The sequence below is a fragment of the Furipterus horrens genome, unplaced genomic scaffold (genome assembly GCF_987537825.1).
Source record: "Furipterus horrens unplaced genomic scaffold, mFurHor1.1.pri manual_scaffold_4, whole genome shotgun sequence".
NCBI lineage: Eukaryota > Metazoa > Chordata > Mammalia > Chiroptera > Furipteridae > Furipterus > Furipterus horrens.
This window is the reverse complement of record NW_028327174.1, coordinates 69,244,799-69,262,343: the sequence shown is the minus strand read 5'-3', so window position 1 is coordinate 69,262,343 and position 17,545 is coordinate 69,244,799. Positions and strand designations below refer to the sequence as shown.

The 17,545-nt window shown below is 42.4% G+C and overlaps 1 pseudogene; it reads right to left on the bottom strand.

Annotated features, from left to right (window-relative positions):
* Positions 1–2,258: 2,258 nt before the first annotated feature.
* Positions 2,259–5,658, bottom strand: LOC150012180 (E3 ubiquitin-protein ligase RNF5 pseudogene; annotated as a pseudogene).
* Positions 5,659–17,545: the final 11,887 nt, after the last annotated feature.

Here is a 17,545-nt window from a genome sequence, read left to right as displayed (position 1 = left end):
ACTTCCCCAGTATGGCCCTTTAAACCCTTTCCTATTTGGCAGTTTCCTTCCCCTTCAAACATGTTTCAGTCACACAATTATAGTCAGTTCCCTAAATTAACACTAGAGTTGCCTATTTCTAGGCACGTATTTCTCAAACACCAGTGCTCCAACAGGCTTCTTAGGAACAGATTAAGAAATGATGCTTTAGCCTTGCCCAGGCAGTTCCCTCTGCCCTGGATGCAATCCTCCAAACCTCCGAAGCCCCAGCCTTCTGTGAAACTTCCCAGGAAAGTGTCTCTCTGTCAAGAAAACAAAATCTCTCTTTTCTCAGCACTTATAGAGAATACTGAAGCTCTTTCTTTCTTTTTAGCCCTTTATAAATAAACATCTAGGCAATATGTTATGGTTTACAAAATAACTTTTGCAGATATTATCTCTAAATTTTCACAAAAGTCCTGTATTTTCAGTACTATTTTCTTGAAGAAAGAGAAGGAATTTTCAGTACCTCAGACAAGTTATTTCTATCTGAACCTCATTTCTATCTGCAAAATACGAATAATAATATAGTAAATCAATAATCATTGAGAATATTGTTATTACTATTAAAACAAGGTACCTATTCCCAAGGACCTTACCCAGTTTTCACATAGAGAACACAAACTGATGGACTGTAAACAGAATTTGACTGGTATATATATTGAGTTGGGTCTGCAAGGAATTTTTTTAGTTCGGCCAACATTTAAAGATCAGGAGTTCACAGAAAATCCAGATCAGCTATCCAGCTTCTCTTTCTCTGAAGGTGGAAGAGGAGGAGGAAAGATTTAGCATTCCTATATGCCAATGCCCTGGAGTTGAGTAGCTGGTGTTCCCTTTGAAGAAGGTATTCGTCTTAGTGTGTCACAGTCCCCACCAGTCCCTATTGCCTGATACCAAAGCCATTAGTCCCCACTTACCATCATACAGTATTGTTTTTCTTAGAGCAGAGAAATATATCTCAAATGTGTCTCTAACAAAATTGGAAAAGGGTAATCCAGAAAGAAGTTATGTTTCAATAAAACCGGAAAACGGCACAAACTCTGTAGGAGTGAAAACTATTTTTACATATATGAGTATGTGTCTTCCACTTGTTGTTATGGTATGAATGCTTGTGTTCCCCCCCCAAAAAAAAATTTATATGTTGAAATCCTAACCCCAAGGTGATGGTACTAGGAGGTGGGACCTTTGGCGGTGATTAGGTTATAAAGGTGGGGCCCTCACAAATAACATTAATGCCCTTAAAAGAAGCCTCCGGGGGCTTCCTTGCCCCTTCTACCTGTGAAGTTACAGTGAGAAGTTGTCTGTCAAGGGGGAGGCTGGTTCTCACCAGACGCTGAATCTGTCAGCACCTTAATCTTGAACTTTCTAGCCTCTAGAGTGATGAGAAGTAAATGTTTATTGTTTATAAGCCACCCTGTTCATAGTATTTTGTTATAGCTACCTGCACAGACTAGGAAACTTGGGCTGCTTTACTCATTTACATTACCAGCCTGGTCCCTGAAGTCATTTGGGTTTGCAAGCCACAAGACTGTTAATTCCATGAAGAGAGGGGGAAAGAGAGAGAGAATATTTTGTTGTTCTTTATTGTCCTATCTTCTATGCCTAGAACAATGCCTGGCACAAAGCAGATCCTGAGTATGTGTTTGTTGAACAAACACAGTCAAAGAGAAAAGGAGATAGCTATTTAAAAATAATAACTGCATTTACACAATGACAACTGCTATTTTTTTTGTTTTGTTTTGTTTTTACATCTCTCCTTGTTTGTTGAATTTGTAATAAAGGAGGTAACGAAGGAAAGGAAGCATTTAAAATCAGAACCCATATTAGACACTGGGCAGAGAAAAATTAAATCAACAAGGGGAAAGGTGGGGAGAGTCAAAGGGAGCCCTGCCCACCTTTCAATATCAAATCAAGAAATGTGAGGGAAAGCAAAGGATGAGGAGAGAGGAGAAACAGACCTTCTCTTCAGTCCGTCCTCCCCTCCACCCCCTCATCCCCCTACCCCCTGAGCTGGGAGGTACGCTGCTACTGAGTAAGAGTGTGCAATTCAGAACAGATGCTTCTCCCGTCCCATGCACAGATGTCACTCTTCCCCACACCCTCCAGGAAAATGACCATGGTTGGCTTCAGCCACAGGAATGGAGGGGCTGCGGGGAAGGGCCCAGGAGTGAGGAAGGGTCAGCAGGGACCCCCAATACTGATTCTCCTCTGGCTGGGGTTGGGCAGAAAGGAGACACAGCTCAAATACTCAGCAGCCAGAAAAAGAAGAAAATGGCAAAAAACAGGACGAGGGAGTCCTGTCAGCAGGAGGCCAGGTGACCCTGTCCCAGATCCACACCTGCACCCCGGCAGAATGGCTCACGGGTATCAAAGACGGTGGTGAAAATCCAAAGGGAAAATCACCGAGACCAAATGAGAAGTGAAAGCCCCCGATATCGCCAAATGGCTGGAATCCCCCTCTGCTCTCTGGAGTTGGTCGCTGGCCCTGGGGACGAGGTGGAGTCTTCTTCAGTCTGGGATCCTGGGGTTTCTGACTCCCTTGCCCGTAAAGAAAAGAGGGACAACCTTTTCTCTGCTGATCCCAGCTTTACACACGGGCACTCTTGCCGCTCTGGCCGCCGGTCTCCAGCCACTGAGGAAGACGGGGCCAACAGTACAGGTGGCCACACACACCGATCACAGCTTCCTGAGCAGTCTCCAGGTGTATAACACGTTCGAAGGTTGCGCCTGCCCCGCCCTGCTCGCGGTTTGTCCCTTCGGGCCCGTCCTCCTCCTCCTCCTCTGCTGCTGCCAGGGCTGGTTTGGTTTCGCCCCTCCCCAACCCCCACTCCCCTCACAACGGCTATTTTAAAAATATATACAGGATACAGTGGAAACACAACAGGCTTTGCCTCTTCAATCAGCATAACATATAATAAAGGTAAGCCAGAAGGTGCGGATGTGTCTGCTTGCCCACGCTCCACACTGCTTCCCGCACCAAATGTGAGTTTCAGCAGCAGGGATCAGAAACCATTTTCTGCAAAGAGCCAGACAGTAAATATTCTAAGCTTTTCAAACCATACTCTGTCTGTCACAACTATTAAACCCTGTCACTGTGGCACAAAAGCAGCCATAGTCAATATGGAAACAAAGAAGCATGGCTATATCCCAATAAAACTTTATTTACAGACAGTGATCCATATTGGGCCCATGGAACATAGTTTGCTGAATCCTGTTCTAGAGGATAGAAACCATTTTTATCATTGCAATTTTTGTTGAATGAAGTTGAACTATTTGGAGGACTTTACTCTTTTGATTTTGGACTCTGATCTTTGCTGATATACACATATACACACACATATATTCATATATACCTATATACAAATATACACACATATATATAAAAGGTCTACCCAGAAAGTATCCAGCCATGTACTATGAAAAATAGAAATTCATTGAAGAAGATACAAGAAGCATTGTACATAGGACAATGGCACTTTAGTCTCCTTCACGGTAGGCACTTTGGGAACTTATAGTTTTCCCAGTTGCCATCAGCTGCCCCCTCATATTTTCCTGAATCTCATCGACGGTCTGAAATCTCTTCCCTTTCAAAGGTGATTTTAGTTTTGAGAAAAGCCAGAAGTTGCAGAGCACCAAATCTGGTTTGTTGGTAGAGGGCTGAATCAAGTCATTAGCAACTGCAGCACAATATCCCTTCTGCTCTGGCAGCAGAAGCCACAGAACAAATTTTGTCATAACACATTTTATGCCAAGACCCTGCATCAAAATCTCAGATACAATAGCTTTGGAATCCCCAGATCAGCTTCTAGTTCTCGCACTGACAGTTGCCAATCTTTATTGATTGCTGCCCATACGTGTTCAACACTCTCATGTGTTCTGCTTGTTGCAGGCCTTCCATAACATGGATCACTTTCAACAGATTCTCGACTATCTTTGAAGCATTTGCACCACACTTTTATTTGCACTACACTCATTGCACTGTCCCTGAATCCTTCTGAATCATCTGAATAGTTTCCATGAAGGAACATTCAAGCTTGACACAAAATTTGATGCAAATTCGTTGCTCTACTTGCTCAGTCATTTTGAATGTGATGGCCACACAGTACACATGCTCATTCAATATCTGCAGCCCCCATTAACTGGTACAGTGATGTCATCATTGTTCTCACATATGCATTCCAGTCCACTTTCCTTGACTGCCAGGTTACATCGATGTCACACAAACCATTCTCATTATATTAACAGTGGCTAGACTTTTTCTGGACAGACCTCATATATGTCTGTGGTGATAAGGCTAAACACACCAAGACGGTCAGGATCATAGGTAAATATTGGATAGATAGATATATACACATATATTCACCTGAAGCAATGGTAACTGACACTAAGCACCTCCAAAAAATGTTGCTGCAGAAATGAAAACAGAATGGGACATCAATACTACTGCTTGGTCTTAAAAAGATCAAAAGGAGTATCAGTTTAGAAACCCAAATTCTTGTCTGGTGTAGAGAAAACAGGCCTTATTTTCTCTGATGAGAACTCAAGGAACTATATTTACTGAGATTATATTGTTTCCCTAAATTCTAGTTTAGATACCTAAGACAGAAAAAAGAAGATAGCAAATGGACACCATACTATACACATGTAACATTCTTTTAGAAAAAGAAAAACAGCTCTTCATGTTAAATGGGAAAAAAACCTCCATGTAGAAATTAACAGTCTCATTATTCCTGATTGTACCCAATGAGATGAAGGCTTGATCATATCAGATAGCTGGAAATAATTATTCTGCAATAGAATATTAGAGAAAGTACAGAGAAATGGGACAGAGAAAATTGAGAGATAGAAAAAGTAATAAGAAAGATAATAAAAATAGGAGAGGAAGGAATAATAAGGTAAAGAGACAGAGATCAAAGAGCCTATGGTAGGAGTGGCAGGTTGTCAAGGATTCCTTCAAGGTCATGTAAACAGTCCAGAGTCATGGATGACCAGTCTGGTTAACAATAGTTTTCAAAAATCTAGTATATAGTATTTTACAGAAATTAAGATAATTGCCTTAATTCAATTCTTTGTGTTGGTTCCACTGTCCACATACTTGGAGGGCAAAAGAGACCAAAGGAAAGAGGCAAACTACTTCTGATTGGTAGGTAATGGTGTTAATAAGCAAGGAAACACTTAGGAGGTTTATTGAAGCATCCGCAAGATGAGTAGATCTCTACATTTGCCCATAATATTTAAAGTTTGTGTAGAAACCTTAACTGGGTTCAGTCATATACACCAGAGGTCCCCAACCCCCAGGTGATGGACAAGTACATGGCCTGTTAGGAAACCTGCTGCAAGGAAAGGTTTCCTGAGCCCCACCTCCTGTCCCCTACCCACTGCCTGAGCTCTGCCTCCTGACCCCCACCCAACCCCCATCTGAGTTCCGCCTCCCTCCACCTCCATGGAAAAACTCGTCCCTGGTGCAAAAGAACTGAGGGCTACTGGTATATCAAGTCCATATGGTCTTAACAACATCTTATTCTTTCTACATTGTGTCCTTAAAATGGCTCCAACTATTGGCGTGGTGGGTAGGACGTACATTCCAAAGACAGGAGAGGAGGTAAGAAGCATCCAACTGCACAGCTCCAATTCATGCATGGGTCAACCAGTGGTCACTTCCTCTCAATGGCCTCCTCCAACTCTATAAAACAAAACATCTAATATAACAGATTCAGTGTCACCTTGGTGTATTTGGATCCCTCAGATCTGCTCTGGTGTGCATTGTACTTCCACCATTTGAGACCTCTGTTGTGGGAAGAATCATACTGCATTTTCCAATGGAAGAAAATGCATGGGCCATACAATAGGCCAGGAATTATTAAAACTGTATTGACTACCATTTAACATGACTTATTGATTTCAATGAGTGACAGAGAAGATAACTCTTATAAGTGTAAAAGGCATATATGAGAAACTCCAGAGAAAAATAACTCCCATGTTTTACTCTGAAACCAATATTAAAACCAAAATGGTGAGATTCACATGGTTTTTTTCCCCTATAACTTTCTCTCCCTGTTATACATGGCCCATTGGCCACAAGGTCTCTGTGTTTTCTCCTAAGGAGAGTTCATGTTGCCAATGCCAAGTAGAAGTTGCCTAAAGATTATGCAAAGTTCTGGATTTTTGTTTGTCCCTAAAAGTCTAAACTCATTTAGGACAGTATGCTAGGTCTGTGGGGGAAGAAGAGAAGGTAATAAGGTGAATGTTTGGAGGGAGAGCTTCTCGTAAAACTGGGAAAGGGATTGAGATCTGTAAATTCTACAAGGAGATTCCACAATGTGAGAAGACAGTAGGACCTCAAAGGGAACAACTGCGCTATGTATGTAGGGAGACTCGACAGTAGGTGCCTAGGCCTCATAAAGACCCAGGCTCCAGCTTACAACAAAGCAGCAGACAGAGAAAAACAAATACTGTGTGGTATCACTTATATGTGGACTCTGAATTAAAAAGTTGAACTCATAGACAGAGTAAATCATGGTTGCCAGGGGCTGAGGGTTGGGGAAATGGGAAGATGGTGAACGGGTACAAACCTCCAGGTATACGATGAATGAGTTTTGAGGAACTAATACACAGCATGATGACTATAGCTAACGAGACTGTATCATATACTTTAACTTTGCTAAGAGAGTAGATTTTAAGGCTTTTTACAACCACCAAAAAAAGAAAATTACTTTGTGAGGTGACACGTGTTAATTTACTTGATTGTGGAAATCACTTCATAATGTGTGTGTGTGTATATATATAGACACACATATATATTAAATCTTCATGTTGTACACTTTAAATATATATGATTTTATTTGTCAATTCTACCTCAGTAAAGCCTGGTTGGACAGCAGAGCCTCTCCCCATCCAGGACAGATACGAGTTTGGGCAGAGATCCATTTGAACCAAAGACACAAGAATCATCCCCTAATGTTCTCACCACAGGATTCACAACCTTTTTCACCCCATTCCATCCTCATCTTTGCCCAATCTGGAGATAGGAAAAACTCCAATAATTACTGAAATTGAATTTTCAGCCAACATAATGAGATAAATGCTTGAATAAGATTAAACTTGACTTAGAGAAGTAAAAGAAATGTCTTACATCTAAATGTTGGCTGGGGTAGAATAAAATCCATTGGTGCTGTCGCACTTCTTAATTAGTCACTTTGGTTTCATAGAGTTCAATCACATCTCACATTAATGCAAAGCAGAATCATTCTTATTGTCAGCCTCCTCCAACTCCCAGCTCATGAGTACCATGTGTCAGACACTGTTCTCAGCACTCTACTGCAGCTCTATGAAGGGAATACCATTACTGCTCCCATATTACAGATGAGAAAACTGAGGCACAGAGAGATTAGGTAACTTTCTGAGGTCCCAAAGCTTGTGACCTTGAGAACTGGAGCTCAAAGCCAGGCAATCTGACTGCTGAGGTCAAGGTCTCCACCAGCCAGATGTCTCTTCACACTGGGGAAAGTGGGCCAGGGGTTGGGGGGGCTCTCACCTCAGACAAGAACAGACAAAATCATGAATAACAAGAAGTTCCACAGGCCCTTCACATTCTGGTGTAGCTATATGGCAGCAGATGTGAGAGCTCTGAACGTTAGAACAAAATAAGCTTCAGTGAATAGCTGTTGATGAACTGTTTTCCTTGACAATCTCCAGAAGCAGAAACTTAAAGACTTTTTCTATAACAGTGACTACTCCAGTGCTTTCAACTTTTAAAAAGTGTCCTGAATTCCAACCAGTTCCTTTTAAGAGTTTTCCATAGAATTAGAAAAAGCCTTATCAGGACCTCTCTCATGAAATTCCTACGTGCCTTCACATGAGGAAAATGCCATTTCTGCCCAGAGCATGTGGACCTGGATCCAACAAGTAGTAAAACCTATGGGGTTGGTGGGCCAGGAGACTCATAAGAAGAGAAGGGGGATGGGGAAGCGGGCATTCACTACCTTGTCACCTTCCCACCCCTCCAGGCCCAACAGCAAGACCAATGCTTGACTGGCACTTGGGGGAGGCGGGTTGAGGGGAGTGTATGAAAAGGAGCCAAAATCTGATTAAAATCCCACAGCATACCCTCCAGTCTAATCTTCTTTTCTTTCAAATACCTTTCAGCAATTATGTTTACCATGTAAATGCCTTCTCTTGTTCATAACTTTGATGATTCTCACATGGGCTGTAGACTGTTTACTCTAATTGTGTTATTAACATTCTCATTTTAAATGGCTAAAAATAAGACTTTGACCTTCCTCAGGGAGAAATTAACTTCGGAAGTATCTGCAAAATATTTGTTTCTTTAAGGTAAAGTTTCCTATATTTTTTTCCAGAAGAGACATGGGTACTAGGATCACTGGGTCCCAAAGAAAATATTGCAAGATACTATTGACAAATAGAAAGCTTTCTATAGGAGAATGCTAAAGTGGCTACTGTTTCTCATCTGCTGCTTTTGATTTTAGAAAGGAGAGCAAATAATTAATGTAATGTATTTTTCTTAATATACCGCAGTGGTTAAAAATGATACCATTTAAGTTCAATTTTTTTCACATAAAGAAAAACTACTATTTGATCATTGCAGGAGGTGGGAGGGGTAAGATTATGCATTCCTACAAAAAAATCTTCTTTGAAATGTGGATCATGAAGAAGCCAGATAGTGAGGGTTTTGTTTTTTGTTTTTCCCTATAAAAACCTGAAGGTTAAAATACGAATTAAAAATTAAATATGAATTAAAACAATAAAAGATCAAAGATTTATTTATAAAGACTTGGAAAACCTAACCCAATATATCCCCTGTGCATTTATAAATGTGTGTGATAAGTGGTGAGTGTTAAATGCCAAATAATAATTCTATACATTTTATTGATAATTGTCTTCAGCCTGACATATGAAGGGAAACAATAGTTGCAGGGAATTGCAGTAATATATTTAGTTCCTCTAAACCTCTATTGCAATCACCTTTTACAAAATAAAAGAAATGAAAAGAACTTTGTAAGATATACAGAGGAAACTAAACTTATTGATATATGCTAGAAAATCCAAACCAATTTCTTTCATCCAGTCACACATAATTCTTACTGAAGACCAAGCTCTATTATTTGGATGAGCAGTCACCCCCTACCCCATTAGAGCTAGGGAAGAATGACTACCTATGATCATGTATCACTATCATTAAAACTAGGGTAATATACCCACCCCACTCCCTTGAATATGAAAGGGAAGAAAAGTAAAAAATCATCATCATCAACCCCCAAGCACTGACTTTTGATGTCTTTTACAGGAATCCATGGGTCTTCCAAAATTAATGACAATGGATCAGCTTCCTCAAAGATTTTGCAGGCTGCTGCTGGCACATTTCTGCAAGGTAAAGCGATATATTTTGCCCTCTGAGGAGGGAAAATAAGGGAGGGCTTAGAAAAATAAACTAGCCTGAACATACAATTATAAAGCTGAAGAAATAATATACGAAAGAAACATTCCACCTATTCTCAATTTTAATAATCTCAAACCTAAAAGAGAATTAAATGTATTTATTTCCCTAACTGAGGCCATTGTGCTGAAATTGCAAAACAAGATATTTTTGCAAAAGAAAGAGAATGGATAATAAAGATTCTGTGCTGCCCAGAGTAAATACTATGGATTAAAGAAGAAGGAGAAAGATGAAAATAAAGCTCAGTTAAGAAGTAATTTCAATTAATATATTCTCTACCATGTACTTTAATAATAATTAACCAACATTCAAATTATAAAAATTTTCTAAGGAAACAGTTCCTAAATCCATAGCCAACTTCAGAGGACTAATCAACAGTATTTCAAAGGTTAAACATTTCTAAGGTAATAATTTCTGCCCATTATGAAATAAATATTGATAAAACAGTCAAATTCACTCAGTTATTCTTTGATTCAAAGTTTTTTTTTTATTTAAGGTCTACTATTTATTGAATATTTATTGAAGGTCTAGACTGTTTTTCTAGACATTGGAGGTTAACAAGTGAACAAGAAGGGGGAAATCTCAGCTAGGAGCAGTAAGAATAGAGTTTTCATTCTAATAAAGAAAGACAAAATATGAATTTATATATATACATATATATATATTTGATGGTGATAAGTACTCTGGAAAACAAAGCAAAACAGGATGATGGGAAGTACTGGGGGTAGCAAGATTTGGGGACAGAAAATTGAATAAAAGGCCTTTCTGAGAAGTTAGCATGTGTGCAAAGACCGGAAGGAAGACATTTTGATATCTAGGGCAAAAGCATTTTTGACAAAAGCATTTCAGGCAAAGGGAAGAATGAGTGCAAGGGCCCTGAGGCATAGATATGATTGACATTTTCAAGGAACATCAAGGAATAAAGTATCTCTAGAGCTATGTGAAACAGGAGAAAGTAAAGATTATATCATAGAGGTAAGGCAATGGATTCAGGGCAGCATCTAAGAGACAGGATGGAAAAGTCCTCATGGTTATCCTAATAATATATAATGTTGGCTGGGACCTGAGTAGTGGCAAGCAAGTAAGGTGGTGAGAAGTGATCAGATTTGGCATGTACTGTATTTTGAAGTTAGAGTCAACAGAATTCACTAGTTAGATGTTTAGGGCTAGTATGAGAAAGAAGAGTCAAGTATGACAGGCTTAAGATACCTTGCACATTGTTTCTTGCCCTCTTATACGTCTGCCATCAGTATGAAAAAACAGCCTTCCTGTTTCAGGATAATATACAAGTGTAGTCAAATGGCTCAGGGGACCAACAGACTTAGAGTGGGAAGCAGAGTCTTAACCTCTGAAGCTGAACAGAGGTGCCTAGCCAAAGCCAGTCTAAATTAGCCAACTCCAAATCAACCTTTAGACATGTGATTAATAAGAAATGAGAGCTGTTTTCAGCCTTTGAGAATGGGGTGGTTATGAAGCAATCCTAACTGATACACTGAACAAACTAATGGGTACACCTGTAATTACTAAACTAAGGATGCCTGCAAGAGGAAGTGAGATTGGGGAAGAAAATCAAGATCTTAGTCTTGGACATACTGAGTTTCCTTTAGACTTTAAAGCAGAGATTGAATAAGAATTGCACATGCAAGGGAAAAGGTCTAGGTTAAAATATAAGTGTCATAGGAATTTAGATGGTATTTAAAGACATAAGGTTAGTTAAGATCTCCAAGGAAGTGAGTACAGGTAAAGAATAGATGAAATCTAAGCCTTGGGACACTTCAATGTGAAGAAGGTGAGGAAATGAAGAAGAACCAAGCAAAGGAGACTGAGTAGAAACAGCCAGAAGAGTAGGAGAAGGGCCCAAAAGAGGATGGTGCCTTGAAGCCTAGTGAATAAGTGATGTACAGAGGAAGTGATCCATTGGCCCAGATGTTGCACTGATAGGTGAAGTAAGGATGAAGACTGAAACTTTACTACTGAGTCTGCAGTGTAAAGGTCTGGTGACTTTGCTAAGTTTTGATATAATAGTAGGGGTAAAAGTTTGATTAAGCCCTGGCTAGTGTGGTTCACTTGGTTAGAACATCATCTCAAAACCGAAGGGCTAATTGTTTGGTTCCCAGTCAGGGCACATATCTAAGTTTCAGTGTGATCACCAGTCTGGGTGAGTAGGATCTTCAATCCAGGCGCTCAGGAGGCAACCAATCAATGTTTCTCTTTCACATCAATTTTTCTCTCTCTCCCTTCCTCTGTCTATAAAATCAAAGAGAAAAATATCCTCTGGTAAGAATTAAAAAAAAAACATTTTAAAGCTTGATTGAAATGAGTTTGAGTGAGGAAAAGAAAAGGATCAATCAGTATGTACAGATCATTCTTTAACAAGTTTTGTTACACTGTAGAGAGAAGTGGAGAAGTAGAAAATTGGCTAGAGGGAGAAATGAGATTTTAAAAGGAGTTTTGAGTAGATATTTTTAACAATAAAATTCTACTCAGTCATAAAAAAAAGAAGGAAATCTTACCTTTTGCCACAGTATGAATGGACCTGGAGATTATTATGCTAAGTAAAATAAGCCAGTCAGAGAAAGAAAACAACATATCTCACGTATATGTGGAATCTGATGAACAGAATAAACTGATGAACAAAAGAGAAACAGAGGCCTAGATACATGAAACAGACTGACAGCTGACAGAGAGGAGAGGGTGTGAGCTGGATGAAAGATGGAAGGATTAAGCGAAAAACATGTGTATGTAACACATAGCACAGACAACAGTGTGGTGATAGCCAGAGGGGAAGGAGGGTGGGAGTAGAAGGAGGTGTGCAAGGTGGGGATAACCGGGGACAGAAACAGATTTTGCTTAGGGCAATGGGTGTGTTATGCAGTGTGCAGATGATGTTTTGTTGAGCTAAACACTTGAAAGCTGTATAGTTTTGTGAACCAATGTCTCCCCAATAAATTCAGTCAATCAATCAATAAAAATAAAAGCTTGTTCTTTTAATGGGGCAGAGAATAGCATTCTTTTTCATATACTGATGAGCAGAAGAGGAAAGCTTGATAGAAGAGAGAGGTGGACAATTGATAAACAGGAAAAGAAGATGGAGTAGATGGGAACTTATGCAAGAAGGCAAGCAGTTGTGGATGGGAGCTTATGAAAAGTCTCTTCTGCTTGTTTATATTGTCTTAATGGACTCGGAAGCATGGTCAGCTAAGAGAGCATGGGGCAGGAGATATGAGAGTTTAGAGAGAGAGGAAAAAGTGTGAAATAATCATTAGGAGAAAGAGAAAGTCAATGGACCACACAAGGCCAGGCTGCATAAGGTCCACTTGAGGTAAGAGATCATGAATATGAAGTGAGACCAATCACATGGTTGTGTGTGTGTTTACAACTATGTTCTATTACACCCATAGAGCAGGAAGGTAATTAGATGTATCCAAAGTTGGGACTTTCCCAAACAAAACTAAGAAAGCAACAGAGTGCATCAAGGTAGTTGAGAGTGTATACAGGGGAATGATAATATTTGACCATGAAATTTAAGTTGGAAGAGGAGAGAAATGTGTACAAGTAGGGGTGAGGGAGAATGATATTGGGCACAAGAACTTTTAGAATTGAAGTCACTGAAGCTAGCTGCGAAGTTGGAGTGGTAGTTGCAGAAAGTGGTTTCTTAAACAGAATTTATGGACAGTGTGACTGGGAGTGAAGTGTTATAGGAAGGTGGAGGACAAGGTATGTGGAAGAAGGAAGATGAAGGAAATGGAACGTCCTTGTATCAAAAGATTCATCTAGGCTCAGATATTGAAGCTGCCAAGAATTACATCAAGACAAGTGTTAGAGTATTAGAGTGAACTAAAAGATAAAATCTTTTAGAATCTCAAATTAAAAGGTTTTGACCTCTGCAAAAGACTTATTTCACACATTAACTGAAATCATGGTAAATAGCATTTAAATTTCCCTATTAAACATTTAATAGGGATCTTAGAAGAACAACAGAACTCTTAACCAACCCCACTTACCCAACTTGCTGTATCCCCCAGTGCTCCTGTCTACTTATGAAGCTTTTCTGTTGAAGCCTAGAGCGGTAAGAAAGCCACTGAATCCCATCAGTTGAGTTCAGGGCTTGCCAAGAGTCAGCTGTTTGCTCTCAGCCCTGTTTGTGGCTCTTCAAGTTGTTTTTGTAATTGCATAATTTAATGAAATAACATGTAAGTCAACTGAATACAAATGCAAAATGGGAGTTGAAAACCATATTGAATGCTTTGAAAGATTTTATAAAGGTGAATCACTAAAAACTTTGTTGTCAGATTAGATGTGAGTGAGACAAAGTATTTTTAAAGAATCATGAAAATGTAGGTGCCGACTCAACAGTTTGGCTGAACTAAATGGCTGAGTTGGTGAAGAATGGGGTGGTCTGTGGGCTTCACTTTAAAACTGAATTCTCTTTTCTATCCTAATGGCTTGGACAGAAAGGGCCCAGAGGTCTGAGAGGGGGGAAACATAAACTATTTCCCTCAGCCCAAACTAAATAAAATGGGCAAAAGGGTTTTGGACAGGAGAGATGTGCCTAGCACACCTTCCTCCAAAGAAGCCCTTTTTTTTTTTTTTTTTTTTTTTTCTCCTAATGTGGAACATTGAAAAATTAATCCCTGCCTTTTGCCACCTAGTAGTTATGGATTGAATGATGCTTTTTAACCCTTTTTGCCAAATCTGTTGCCCCCAGAACACAACAAGGATGCCAGCCTGCTAAACCAAGCACGCCGTTGTCCGGAGACAGCCAACTGACCTGGAGTCTGCATGATCCTTCCCCTCCCCTCCCCTCCACACCCCCACTCTTATTAGGGATTTCTGGACCCAAGGGTAGGTAGGACGACGACCATGTCCAGCTTGAAGCAGCTAGAGGAGCTTGAGACCTTCGCCCATTGTCCTTTACAAGATTACAAAGGGTCTTAATATCTGAGAGGGAGGGATAGTTATTTTTTACGAACCATGGGTATGGACTTGGGGGGGGATGCTGGGGGAGGGAGATACTGGGTGGAGGGGAGTAAAGGGGAAAAAATTGGAACTACTGTAACAGCATAATCAATAAAATATACTTTAAAAAAAAAAAAAAAAAAGAAAATGTAGGTGCCAGCACCCAGGTGGCTGTGCCCATGTCCTTAGGTTATTGCTCCACATGAAGAAAGCTAAACCAGAGCTCAAAGACAATGGATTATGGCTGTGGGTGATGAAAGAAAGATGACACCCAGCTCCAGTCAGGGGACCCACACCCAAAATGAGGACAGTCAGTCTACAGCAAAGTATTGATGAATGAATACAGATTTATATGTTTTTTTTATTTATTTATTGGTTTTAGAAAGAGAAAGGTGAAGAGAGACAGAGAGAGAAACATCAATTTGTTGTTCCACTTATTTACATTCATCGGTTGATTCTCATATGTGGCCTGATGGGGGATCAAACGTACAACCCTGGCATATCAGGACAACGCTCTAAACAGCTGAGCTACGCAGCCAGGGCTATATATTCTTAAGGTAACTAAAATCTTTAAGGTGTCTTTTAAAAATAACATTCTGCTTTAACCTTCTGCAATTAACCCTTTTAACTACTTCCCTGATTTCTTTAAAGGGCTACTGATATTACTTGAAACTAAACCGGAATTTAAATTTAGATAAGAAAACCACAGAAATCAAATGATTAGTTTCTAAGGTAAGTCCTTTATAAACATCGAAAAAAACATGACCTGGTTGAACTGAGCAGTGACTTTGATTTTCGTTGTTACTTGTGCAAAATTTTACCATTACTGGAATGGGAAAAATGTTACAAGAGCATCAAGACCACGTACTTGCCTGGAAGGCAGGCTGCTCCTGCATTCCTAAATAAATGAGAATTTCTGCATTGAAGTTTCCCTTTGATTCCTTTTTAAACTGGAATGAGAGTTTTGATGTAATAAGTTATGTTATAACTTTGCATCATTATTCACTAATGTAGGCTGCATGAATGTGGCTGTGAAGTAAGTTAATTAATTAACCTGACCTGCACATATAACAGTGTGGCATAGGAAATAAAACAGCAATCACACTACTGTGCAATTTGACCCAGTATTTCTGCCCAAATCCAGACCATTAGATGAAGCCACCACAACCAGGCAGTCCATTAAACAGAGAGTGACTCTGCAGAGGACCCAAAACCAGGGGACACATTGCTGGGTAGAAAGGAAGAGATGAGACTTGTTTAGTGACATCGTAGAAGGGGAAAGCAGTCTTTTTTGAACACTATGATGGACTCTGTATTTTAAGAAGCAGAAGGCGGTAAGATGGCGGAGGAGTGAGGAGAGGTTGCGGTTTTAGGCTCCGGAGACCCGTCTACAGTTTGGTCTAATTGCAGACAGAACATCTCAGTGAGCAGCTGGACATTGGCGGGAGTTGAGCCAAGGCACTGCTGGATTAGAGAAAATCCATCTGGGAACAACCTGTTTAGTGAGGATAGCGGAGAAAAAGGGGACGAAACGGGATTCCTGACTGGGGCGGCTGCCCGAGCTGTGGCGGGAAGCACACAAAGGATTTTTGGCGACCACAGGCTACCCCAGAGAGGAGTCAGGCGGAGAGCGGATCTCTGCCCGCTGGCAGAGACGGGACTCGACCAAGTGGCATTGGCGCTGAAGGACAGGAGACAGCGTGCTACCGGGCAAGTGAGAACATAATTCTCCTTTATATTTTTCTCTAGTGGATGGTGGAGACGGGAGGAAAGTTTGGGTGTGGTAGGCCGTTCTGGAGGAGCCCAGGCGCAGGGGCGCGCTAATCCACTCCTCAACCCTACCATTGGGTCGCGGGGGCGCACATAGGGAAGTGCTCTCATTCACTGGCCCAGGTGCGCGGGGCCGTGAGTCCAGGCGTCCCTCGGACATTCCCCAACGGACATAAGATCAGTGCCCCAACGGGCACAGGGAGGGCCCACTGAACACGCAGAGGACTGTGCACAGACACCCCTAGACAGCTCCCGTGGGCGCAGGGCCCCAGGCCGGAAAGCAGACCACTAGCGCAGGCTCCGTTTGTGCCCGCCCAGACGGGTGAGGGAAGGCGGGCGGCTGCAGCACGGGAACAGCGAGAGGCGGCGACCCACGGACGCTCGATTCCACTGAGCGCAAGTGTCCCTGGCCCTGCCCTAAGAGGCGAGAGACCAACTCCCGGAGCTCGGCTCAGCGGGACTGAGGGCACGGGGCAGCATGCTAGCGTGAAAGCACCTCAGCCCGGGGTCAGTGGGAGCTCTCTGGCCACCTGTGCGGGCAGGGTCACCTTGGCGCAAACGGGGAACCGCCGCGGCCCAGCGAAAGAAGGAGCCAATCCCGGGGAAAGCGCTCGGGCCGTCCGCGCGGGCAGGGTCACCTCGGCGCGAACGGGGAACTGCCGCGCCCCAGCGAAAGAAGGAGCCAATCCCGGGGAAAGCGCTCGGGCCGTCCGCGCGGGCAGGGTCACCTCGGCGCGAACGGGGAACTGCCGCGCCCCAGCGAAAGAAGGAGCCAATCCCGGGGAAAGCGCTCGGGCCGTCCGCGCGGGCAGGGTCACCTCGGCGCGAACGGGGAACTGCCGCGCCCCAGCGAAAGAAGGAGCCAATCCCGGGGAAAGCGCTCGGGCCGTCCGCGCGGGCAGGGTCACCTCGGCGCGAACGGGGAACTGCCGCGCCCCAGCGAAAGAAGGAGCCAATCCCGGGGAAAGCACTCGGGCCGTCCGCGCGGGCAGGGTCACCTCGTTGCGAACGGGGAACTGCCGCGCCCCAGCGAAAGAAGGAGCCAATCCCGGGGAAAGCGCTCGGGCCGCCCGCGCGGACAGAGACACCTTGGCACGAACGGGGAACCACCGCGGCCCGGCAGCAGTGGGCTCCAACCGCGGGGCAAACTCTCGGGCCGTCAGAGCGCGCAGGGGCTTACGCGCAAGGGCACCTCAACTGGCTACAGAGGGCAGCAAGGTAGCGCGCCGCGCCGGCAATCGCGGGCGCGCACCATAGCGGCAACCGGGTGCGCACACCAGTCCGGCAAAAGAACAAGAACCTCTGACCTGCCACACTAGACCAGCTGCGGACCCAGAAAAAGAA